Raw genomic sequence first — 12,607 nt, 5'->3', positions numbered from 1 at the left:
ATCCGGCGACCTAAGAAATAAATGGACAAGTCAGCACTGTTAACCAATTTTATGCTATTTATTTATCCAGAATATTCATTTATTTAGATAATGTTAATAACTAACGTACTCTGCTGGTGTTTTCACCCAGTTGATCCCCTCACTCTGAAAGCAGGCTCTGACACTGGCTGCTGTGTGTTTGGGATCATTGTCTGAAAAAATGGATAGCAAAGGACAAATTAACCATCAAACAATCAGTAGTGGCCTAATCATCATCACGTTGCTTTTATTGTAAGCATGGCAAGGATTGTTATGGAAAAAAAAGATAGTTAGCCTACCTTGGAAGAATCTGTGTGTGCTCATGAGGAACCGTTCTCTCAGGTATGGACTGGCCACTTTTTTGATGATCTCTTTCTCGTAGAAGTGTCGATCCATAATACCTGCGGGTTAAATAATGTGTTTTATTGTAACATTTTATTTTGCATAGGCTATAGATTCTTTATTATCAACCATTACTGTAGGCTTCAAACTCTTCATCACTCACCATCGAAAATGACGAGCGGGCCCGGGCCACAGCGGGAAATTCCGCCCCAGCACTGCATTGCAAAACCTTCCAGTGCCACAGTCGACTCATTGGTGAAGAAAACGTTATCGAACTTCTCGCCAGCAGCCCACCATTCTTGTGCTTGTCGTAGGCGCAGCTCTTTGTTCTTTTCCCGAGTCAGGTGGCGAACTGTCTTTCTCACTGAGCATAAACTGATGTTTATGTTGTGCCTTCTCAGGAGAAGCGCTTTCACTTCTCTTGCAGGTAACTTGTCGTCTAGTTTCAGGATGGAGTCTGTTATTTCCATCACCTGACTGGTAGAGAGACATTGTTTCAATACATAGTTTGGTACTCATAGCATATTGTTATTTTTGTTAATATGTATAAACATATTTGTATTGCAAAACCATGTGCAAAAGTTTACATTTAAAGAACAAAAATAAACTAGGCTATACCTCGTGAGTTTATACGGCTTTCGGTCCTTATTCTCCACAACAGCGTGCCGGCAATGACGCCGGATAGTGCCCAAGGAAGATGCAACTCCAATCAGCTTCAGATGTTTGGCGATAGCACGAGTCGCCCAACCTTTCCTCCGCAGGCTCTTGATGAGGTCACTGGTTTGCGAGTCGATCACAGCCATCTCTATCACACTCCGTCGAGAGCTCCTGAGCCTGGTGGGGTAGCTCAGGGCGTCTGCCCTTTTCTACCCATTGTTGTGGGTGGAGCTTGGGGAGCGGCAAGAGGTGGGAGGAGCAGGACTCTGGAGGAAGGAGGACTGGACCAAGGCAGAGAGAGAGAGAAAGAAAGAGAGAATAAAAGAAAATAAACAAAATAAAGTGCTCTTGTGTATTTAGTGCAGGCTTGTGTTATCTATTTGTGTCATAAGTGATCTAGAATATATTCATGTGAGAGTGTGAGTGTTGTGTTGTGTTTATACTCGGCCAGAGAGGAAGGGGGATCGGGGGATCAGGGGATGGAGGGGGGGGGGGCTTCAGCTGGAGGATGAATGAACCATGGGATGGTTCAAGGGGCAAACAAGAACTGTAAAATGTAAAGAACTTTGTGGTTGAAGCCCTAAAGCCAAGATTTCCTGGGATGGAAATGAACAAATTGAAAGACTGCACTAACAAGATAAATGAATTTCTATGCACACCACAGAAGTCTTCCAGGGGACTCACTCTGCTCTAAATAGCCTACAGTAGCCTACATCATACTGCACTGTGACCTGTTGATTATTTTAATAAAAAGGTTTTATTTGAAGCACGTAGTAGGCTACATATATTTTTGGGAAGTCTGAAACACAACATAACATCACCACACATCTTATGAATGTGATGTAACATAATAACTTTATTTTTTTTTAAATGCAGCCTATAAAACTAGTTAGAATTTTTTTTCTTTTTAAAATATAAAACTGCTTTGAAAGCCGCAGAAAACTGATGAGTTGCAGTTCATCTGACTTGATCTTTCTATAAGCCTGTTATGGAAAATATAAGGAGTAGAAAGCACAAATATTTGTGTTAAAATGTAGCATAACATCTGACATCATAACAGAAGGCCTACCTCTACCTAATATCAATAGATGGAACCAGAAGAAGGAAAAACTGTGATCTCTCTTGTCTCTTTTTCCAAATATCTTTGAGCTTTTTTTTGGGGGGGGGGCAGGTCTGGAATTTTTATTTTTCCATTTAACAAATGTTCCAAACAAACCATAAATAAGCAAAACTAAACTTAATGTCAGTATTAAATTGAGTTGTGGAGTTTATTTTATTTTATTTATTTGTGCTGTTGAACGTAACCACATTTCTTTCTGTCTGTAGGCTCATGGTTGTTTACTATGTTCCACCTTCTCGGCTCTATTGAAAGTAATGATCTTAATAGACACATTAGCGCCTCCATTTATCTCTGACCGAATAGGTGTACTTGTGGATACTTCACTCAAGTACATTGTCAGACAAAAGCCCTGCCCCCCACAGTACTTCACACAGCTGTTCAGCTTGGAGGGAGGCAGCTTTGAACAGAAAAACCGGTTCCTACAGTAGCTCTCCTCTCTCTCACTCAGTTCACAGAATTGTTTTGTAAAGTTCTAAAAACAGATCTTTATACATTGTTTAGTTTCATTTTGTTGAGTAAAAGTCCGCTCTGAATTATGGAACTGAAAATAAAATATCTTTAAAAAAGATCCTATGATATTTGTTAAACAGAGGGTAACATGAATAAATATCCTGTTTTGTTACATATTTCTGGAAACTGCATAACGCTGTTGTGTTACATTATGCCAATGAGTCATTTACACTGGGGATGCTGGGGACATGTCTCTCTGTCAGCGTGCCTGTTCTCCCTCTTTCCCGATGGGCATATTATGATAAATGTAACTGTAGATGAAAACAATAATTGAGGGAAAAAAATAAGCTATTGGCGGCCTGAGGTATAAATGCCCATTCAAATGTTTTAAATCTGGGTGCAGCGCACTGTGACGACATCTTGGTGCATCCATTAGGATAGTGGCTGGTTCTGGAGAGCAAGATGGAGGACACGCTCGTTTATGCCGTTTCCCAGTGTCCAGAGCTTTGGGACACACTGCAGGCGTACCGCAATATAAATAAGAATGCAGAGATGGAGGGAGATAAGCCAATTGTTGAATACATCAGGTTTGATGAAAGTGGTAATATAATACAATAGCTAATAGCAAAGGCACCCATGCTTTACTTCTATCAGCTATCAATACATGATTATGAAAAGCCGAAACTTATGCAGATACTACTTCAAGCCACACACAATTTTTTACATGAAAAATTCAGTACAGTGTACAATGAATATACATAATATATATTGTATAGGTGACTATTTGACTCAATTATGAAGTATATAACAGAAGGGGTGATGGAAACATAATTCCAAGTCAGATGGGTTATCAGAATGAGAAAAAAATACATTAGCATTATTATTCATACAACATATTTTATTAAAAAACGTTTTGTTCATACATTATCAGGCACAGTTCAGTGTAGAAAAGTTTTTAAAACATGTATTTGACTATTTACAGTGGAGGAGCTAAAAAAAAAAAAAGGAAGAATCTGAGGGACCTCTATATAAAGGAGAGAAAAGCTGCAAGAGAAAAAAAATAGTGGGTCAGCAGCAGAGTTAGAGTGGAGGTTTTTCCAGATATTGTCTTTTCTGGAACCAAGTGTGGTGGAGAGGCAGAGGTCCTCCAACCTTTCACCACCCCCCACCTCCAGTTTGCACCCTTTGACCCCCAGTTTCCCACTCTTGGACCCGTTACAACATACCCCCCCCCCCCCCCCCCCCCAAAATGCTGAAATGATAAAATACTTATGCAGATTCAAAAAATCAGTATTCATGTGGACGGGCTCTGAAGTCACACGAGTTTCCTTTTTGGCTCTGTATGTGATTTGTGTTACAATGGGAGACCAAAAAGTCCATTAAGTGCAAACAAAAGGTTGAGCAATGCAAATGCTAATGAAGTGATTGGACGGGCTTTACTGGTCTGAATACCTGCACAACTGCAAACATCTTCCAAAAAGCTGTTAATCACCCGTAATTCTTCCTCTTTACATGTAGATTCACAACGAGATCGGGGATTGGGATCCAATATTCAAAAGGAGGTATTGTTACTATCTGGTACCTTATGGTATTCTCAGATAGTTAGATCACCTCATTCAGCGCAAGGCCCCATAGTTCACCAACTGTGCCTGATGTAAAATGAGGAGTGAATGTATATGAGCTCTATATGGATATATATTTAGCCTGACCCAATCCTCTATTAACTAATTGAATGTCAAAAACGTGATTTAATATTTTTATATATAAAATATACGGGGGTCACTGTTCGGTGCGCAGTCACACAACGAATACGTCTGAGTGAATATTAAAGGCACAACGAGGAGTTTCTATTTGGTTATAAAAAAGTCTCATATTAATGTGGATGAATCTACGTTACCACTTATTAATGGCTCCATTTTCTATAAATATATCGTTCTGTCTCTATGGTTATTTTGTTATTATTAGTGGTGGTGGAAATGCTGGGCGAGCCGACCAGCGTTTCCTTACTTTCGGTTTCGTGGCGAGTCATGAGAATAACGCCGCCGAATCGTGGTCAGAACTACGACGGTATGTGATCGTCTTCCAACCTCTGACTTTAATTCTTGATGAATGAAAACATTAGTCTGTCTTGCGCCGGTCAAAGAATTCTACGGTGTGCGCGGAGGCTCATAAATGTAGTGGGAAAATGCTTCGCTTTTCCAAAACTCCTCGTTGTCCCTTTAAAAAAAAAAGGAGGAGCTGCTGCTTCATTTATGTCACCGTGTGGCTTCTTGAGACACAACTGCGGCAGCAGCGGCGGCTCGCGACCACAGAAGCAGCTCGCGACTGGTCGACCGGACAAAGTCCGTCGGCGCTATTTCACGGATGCGCGCTGCGTCGCTAGAAACACATCAAACACGTAAACATATGAGACAGCATCACCGTGATATGTCAATCACTGGTGCGAGGAAAAAGACAACTTGTGTGCAACAACTTATCCTGCTGCTTCTAAGCCTCTTGACATGAACACAGACACCAGAAACATCACCAAAGCAACTGGCATCTAGTCATTAGCTGTGTAAACCAACATTGATGTTAGTTGTTTTTTTTAAATAATAGTTGCCAGTTGTCAAGTGCAAGTGTTTTTCCTCTAGAATTAATGAATGACATTAAAACACTCCTAATGCACTTGTTTTATTTTTTTGTGTGAAATAGGACAGTACAGTGGTATGAACAAATACAAAAACAAATAACATTTGTGGTTTTGTGTGTGTGTGGCTTGAGAATATAACTAGCAGTAGTTGTAGTGTTACAAAAATCATTATGATAATAGAGATAGTTATGACAATAATAAAGTTTGATAATAATTAGTAGTGATAATAATACTACTACTAATAATAGATACTACAATTGGAAAATAAATAAAATAATAAAAATAGACATGAGAGGAGAATGTTTTTTACTTTTATAACACAAGACAGAATTTAGTTTTACATTTAATTAGTGTCTGTTGTACCGAAACCGTACCAAACCGTGACCCCTGAACCAAGGTACGTACCGAACCGTGACTTTTGTGTACCGTTACACCCCTAATAATAATAGAACAATCATTTGCCATACTCATGTTTCTGATTGCCTGCTAGTCAAAACATTGTTCACGACGCCATGACGTCATGTATAGACCTGGCGGTTTGCGCCATTTATCAAGCTGCTTTGCTCCTCAAGCTAGCAAACTAGCTCAAAATGGACAGGTTTTTTGACAAAGAACAGACCAAAGGAAAAGACCAACAGCCCTGCTGTGGAGGACACTGCTGCAAAGAAACCTAGAAGGTTCAAAGCAGCATACATTAAGTATGGCTTTACAGCCACACAGAAAAATGGCCATGATTGCCCAAAGTGTGTGTCTGGAGACCCTCTCAAACGAGTGTTTAAAACCTTCGAAACTTCAGCGTCACTTGATACAAAAACATCCGGCAGAGGCCGAAAAAAACGGCAGACTTCTTCAGACGTAAAGAGGAGCATTTGGTCAGGCAATCTGCTGCATTCACACAGCAAGCTACTGTTCCCGAGCGGGCCCTGAAGGCATGATTTTTAGCTTCATACCACATTGCTTGTGCAAAAAATTGATGTATAAATTCATCTGTCGACTGGTACACATAATTCTGTTTTAATGTTGTTGTCCAATCCTGGTCTCAGTGCAGCGAGATACCAGTCAGCCACATGGAAACACTGGTTCGAATCCCGCATCGGGCGGCCCCTTCCTGCGTGTCGTTCCCCATCTCTCTGCCTTCCCATTTCCTGTTTCTCTCAACTGTACTGCATGAAAAAGGCCAAAATATATATACTTTAAAAACAAACGTCCTGAGTTTCTGTTTGAGAGAACAGTAATAAAAACATCAAATATTTACTGACGTTTTTTAAATATTCTGGTAAATTCATCCATTTTCAGACAAAGCAAATGTAAAATTGGGCATTAAAATGAGCCAGACTGAAACTTGAGCTTCTCTTGAATCAAATGATGTATGGCACTTGGATATTGACTGCTAGAGTAGGTTAGAAAAACAAAATAAATACAGGAGAGTCAGGTGCCCCCTAAAATTCTCTAGGGTCTTTCAGGTCTTTGAGGGTTAAAAAATAAAACAACCTACTAAACTGTTAGAAGACAACAAGATATTAACGTATTTTTAAATGTTAATTTTTTTTCATTGTGACCAGCAGTGACACATATTTATACATATACATATACAGAGAACACACTTGGAGAACACACAAACCTGCTAAAGATAAAATCACCAGTGGCGGCTGGTGGTCAAATTAGTTGGGTGGGCTAATAAATAAATTATACCCATTAAATGGTTAACACAGCTAAAAGTTAGGGTTATCCCATCTCACAAAAGTATAGCAACTAACTAGGCCTACACACTGCATTAAGTAGAAGGGTCTAGTCCAAAAAAAAAAAAAAAAAAAACTTCACCTGGTTATCTCACACACACAGTGTCTCTCTCTCTCTCACGCACGCACACACACACACACACACACGCACGCACGCACGCACGCACGCACGCACACACACCCGACGATATTGCTCAATTAAAAAAAAAAAAAAAAAGACGATATATGCAGCTCATATCGACGGCCTTCCTGGTCTGTTATCGCCATGTCATTAAGTCTGGTGCTCCCGGTGAGTTTAGAAACTAGATTCTCCACTTCGTTCATGTTAGCAAAGATAGGCTAATTTATAGCAGTAAAGTAATGCTACCTGTGATGCTAGCGCCTAGCGCCGCTGTTTCTGTCTTCTCCCTCCCACAACAACACAACTTTTCCTCCGGTTCCTGTCATTGGTCTGAAAACAGCGGTGTTGGGCTAAATGAAATTAGCCCCAATGACAAGTGAATCAAGGGGGCGGGACATGACGCCTGTCAATCATTGACCCTGCGTCAGCCCGCTGCTGATTGGTCAGAACCGATCGGCCTGTGGGCTGAATGAAATTAGCCCAAACAGTCGGTCAATGGCGAGGGCGGGACATGGCACCTGTCAATCATCCACAGTCGAAAAATGAATGAGAGCAGACTGGGTGAGCTGGGGCTGATTAAAATTAGCCCATTTAGAGATATCCTGTGTTTTTCTTGAAACTATTTAATATTGTTGCCAGTTCCGATTTTACTAAGACTTAGAACAATCTTTTGTATGTTATTTAGAGAATATAATATATATATAATATTTTTTCCTCATCTTTTGTTGTGTAATGTAGGGAGGGCTTAGCCCCACTAGCCCATTGATACCAGCCGTCACTGAAAATCACACAGTAAAATGTGTGGATTTCGTCAAATTCAAAACAACGCAGATAATGTACAAAGCAATAAATATATATCTATATTATTTTTCTTTCATTTTAGACACGTTTAAACATATTCTTTCATTATTTCTTTCTCTTTCAGAAATACATCACTGACATACAAATGGCTTGTGCACCAGCAGCCAGTAGTCACCCACGTAAGTATAGATTTATATTGTTATTTTGCCTAATTTAACAGTACAACTACTATGTCATGGAGGTAACCTAAAAAGAATACCCTTAATATCTCGTTATTGTTGTTTGTGTTCCATGCAGTCACTAATGTTTGGATCATTGGGGACAGCTACGTCCGACGTGGGGCTGAGAGAGCTGCAGAGACCATGGCGACCACCCTTGGGATCGAGGGAATCAACATCCATTGGTTCAGCTTCACCCAGTCCCTCCAAGGAAGAGCAGCCCCGGATGTCCTCCTTATTCACTGTGACTTAGGAGTAACATCAAGCGTCAACCTTGTCGCTGCCATGAAGGAGGACCTGCAGCACCCAGGGATTTCCATCGTATTCTCTGGCATCACCCAGAGATGCAGGTGGAAGGCTGGTGCCAATCCGGGGAAGATCGACAAAGCTTGAAAGTTTGTGAACAGTGTTATGGCCTCATTTGTACATTGTTTAAATGGAGCTTTTATACATCACCCTCATGTAACATTTGGCACTTGTGGGTTATTCATTAACCGTTAGTCATTTCACCACTAAGGGAAATTATATTTTTTTCAAACAGTTTTGCCAAGTCCATTAAGACCCAACTTGAGCAACACTGAAATGTTGGAGGGACCATTTGTTTTTTTGGCCAAATTAACCCACAGTGTCATGCCTTATGTAATGGGTGGTATTTTTTGTTAAAGCAGAAGTAAGTGGTCCGGTCGTTTTGGCTAATGCTGCGTTCCAGGCAGGCTTTTGAAATCGTAAATTACAGCTTCAAGTCACAACTTACGACTTTGTAGCGTTCCAGGCAACCCACTCGTGTTTTTCCGACCTGTTTTACTGGTGAAAGTCACTATAACGGCCACTCGTAACTTCCTCGTACTCGAACTCGTACCAGATCGAACTGGTACGACTTCACGGTCGGAAAAATACGAATTTCCTTGAACGCACCATAACAGTCCTCGTCCCTACGTCGCCACATTCACGGCGTTCCTTGGCTGCACACACAGCCCTGCATGCCGTTCTCTCTCCTCATTGGATAAAAACTGTAGGATACGATAAATGTTTTCTCCTCGACTCAGAGCAGAGCAGAGTGACTGACAGACCCGTGTTTCAGACCAAACACTCTATGTAAGTGATTGCTGTTGGAAGATATAACTATTTAAGACTTATATTAACACAAATATATCACTTACTTCTGCTTTAACATTGGATTTTTAAAAAACATTTGTGGCCAACAGTGTTCACTATGCTCTTCCTTTTCTTGCTCTTACCACCCAATGGTCTCTAGACACCCTGCCCCCATGTCGGACCTAGCTGTAACCAATTGTAAATAGTTTTTGTTAATGTTGTCCGTTGTTATTGTTATTAATTTTTTCAGTCATTACACAGTTAATCCCATTATATTTTTCCACAAGTATTTCTTATCAATAAAGGGGGCTGTTATTCCCCAGACTATGGACCACCTATGACCCCGAACACCACCACACAAAGACACTCAATAAAATAGAAGAGGTTTAATACAAAATACAAGGATGATGCAAACAAAGCAGACTACTACTACTACTACTACAACAACTAAAACAAAAAGAAATGCCAAGCTGGGCGGCAGGCAGACCCAGCAGTCCCCATGCACTGCCCCCCAGTAGAACCAGAAACTCAGTATCAGGTGAAAACAAAAGTGGTTTATTTCGCACGGTATGAATAATTAATCAAGTGTAAAATAAAGAAGCTTGTATTCAGGGTGAGCCCAGGCCAAAATAACAAACAAAACCCCAAACTAACTAACCCCATCAGTGAAAAGAAAGAAACCCTAACTGACCCAACAAAAACTGGACAAAAATAAAAGGCAGCTCCCCCCTACCGCTCCATGCAATGTACAGTTACAGACGTTACACACAGAATCAGCTGTGGGCACACACGGGCGCATACCTATGTTCCCCGAGTCCTATGTTCCCGACCTTTTTTTTTTTTTTTTTTTAAAAAGGACCTATGTTCCCCAGTTTGTTCATCAACCGGCAATAGGACCCTTTATTTAAAAAAAGGTCCTATGTTCCCCACTGTTGCCGATTGATGAACAAACCGGGGAACATAGGACCTTTTTGTGTGAATGTGTGTATTAATTCCTCTGTTCAGCATCTCTGTTAAGATAAATAAACACAAATCGCCGTAGAGCACCCCCAGCGAGAGGGGGGGGTGCACACCTGAACCGGGCTCGGCGGAGCGGAGCCAGTTTCCTTTCGGTGCCGTTAACCGATTGTGCCAGATGCGCACCTCTGTGCCAGGCTCGTGCTCTGCGGCGATTTGTGTTTATTCATCTTAACAGAGATGCTGAACAGAGGAATTAATGCACACATTCACACAGGCTACGCACACACGAGCTACCCACAGACACACAGCTGAGGGGCCAGAGAAATGCACATCTGGTGGCGTGCTCAACCTGGTCAGTGCGTGCTTGTGCACCGGAGCGCCCATGCTGGAGTGTGTACAGACAGTACAATTATGTGGGCGCCATAGTCTAGTCAAAACCTCGAACAAACCGCCTCCTGTTCTGGCATTTTTCATGTTTTAAGACTAATAAACACAAAGTCTCAGCATCTGAAGGAAGCGATGCGTGAACGGGAAGCTGGTTGCAACTTTGGAAAACATAATCCAGGGGGAAAAAGGCTCACAAACATGGACCAAAACAGCTCCATAACATGCACAAAAATTCAAAAGAAACGAAAATTTACTTAAACAATTAATTAAACAGCATAACGTGGTCAAAATTGTGTTTTTACGCATCCCTGTGCGTCTGGCAGGCGTGTGCCACGAGTCCATGGCACTGGTCCGACCTCCCATTAGTCCGACCTCCCATTAGTCCGACCTCCTATTGGAGACCGCCGGTGACCAGACGGGGCTTTTTGAAGAGGCCGGGCCACCCGCGGCAGCCAATCTGTTGCAGGCACAGGCAGCGACTGTTGTTGTTGCTCCAGGTAGCGCTAAACATCAACAACAACAGCCGGGGGGTATTGCACAAAAGTAGAATAAAGAAATCCAGGACAACTGAGCGAGCGCGGCTTGACCTAGTCTGATCGGCGCATCCTGGTTTAATTGGTTGCACTAACGCTGAGCCAGGCTGAGGAGCAGCGGCTTGGTCAACCAGGTGGAACTAATTCCCTCGTCAGTAGAGACAGACATTGATCACAGATTCACAGATGAGAGGACAGGTGTGGCTACTTTCCTCCAATCAACAGGAACTTAGTGCTGACGTCAGGTGACTCCTCTTGAAAAAAAGAGGAAAAAAAAGCACCGCTGTCGTAAAGCTCAGAGAGAGGCAGCAGACAACTGCGGACTGATTGAATAATCCAAAACTATAATCACAACTCAAGTTCCTTTCACAAATGAACAGTTGTGCACTTTGCCTTAATGATTCCTTATAATCTTAAGTACATAACAAGTAATACAAGTTCATACAGAAAAAGTGGCCAAAAGTGCAACAGGTGAAAATGAATTACCGGTAAATATAAAAACATTATGCAGTCTGCTGCTTCAATAAATTGCTGATAACAATGTTCACATGAGGTGTATAAATTATTTGGAAGGTGGCTGCAGTCACTCAAATTTATTCTCATTTTCTTACCTCAACCAATATTTAGGCCGATATATTAACATTTTATAAAAAATAAAAATAAATATATGCCATTTTTGCTCCATTGCTTTTTATGAGAAGCCAGTGATGTATAGCTACTAGTGGTCATAGAAAATATCATAGATGGACACAGATTTGTAAATGTATTTAGTTTGGTTATAAATCAGGCCAATATGTACATAAGAACATGGAATAACTGTCTGAAACACGTTGATTTCTGATCAGAGTGACTGCTGACTTCACAGATAAAGACAACAGAATCAACTAAGCCTGGCTGTTAGCCTGGTCTGGAGCAGGCTAGCTGCAGAGAATAAATCGCCATAGTAACTTGACCAGGATAGATTTAGCCTGCTTTTGAACAACCGACTTGAGGCTAAATTCAGCCAGGACAACCAACATATCCCGGCTTAATCCCTTATCTAGGTTTTGTGCAATACCCCTCCGCTTGTTAGTCAGCAGTGACAGTGCAGCCGGTTACATGCTGCTATTCAGACATGCCGCTATTTCGACATTGACTTCTAATTGTCGGAATAGCGGCATTAACATTATTTTTTAAGCATCCCACTATTCCGACATTTTTTTTTTTCATTGTCGGAGTAGCGGCACTTTACTATTTTTCAAACATTCCGCTTTTCCGACATTGATTGATTACGTTATAGTCAGACGTGTCCTTCTGATTTATTTTTATTTTTTCATCTGAGACACTGTTTCTCATACACAAATACATAGGCCTATTAGAGAAGAAAAAACAAACCCTCCAAGTTTAAAAACACACCGGCAGCAGCGCACACTGATCTGCAGCTACTGAGACTGTTATTATTCTGTCACCTGAGTTCATCCTGCTGCTTTACATCGTTTTAACATAGGTAAAAGAAGAAAAAAAGATTGTCTGGAATAAAGGGGCAGATTACATA

Source organism: Trachurus japonicus, chromosome 13 (assembly GCF_045865225.1).
Source record: "Trachurus japonicus isolate A0001 chromosome 13, Traja_1.0".
NCBI classification, from domain to species: domain Eukaryota; kingdom Metazoa; phylum Chordata; class Actinopteri; order Carangiformes; family Carangidae; genus Trachurus; species Trachurus japonicus.
The sequence above is the reverse complement of the archived record's forward strand: the minus strand, read 5'-3'. Positions refer to the sequence as shown.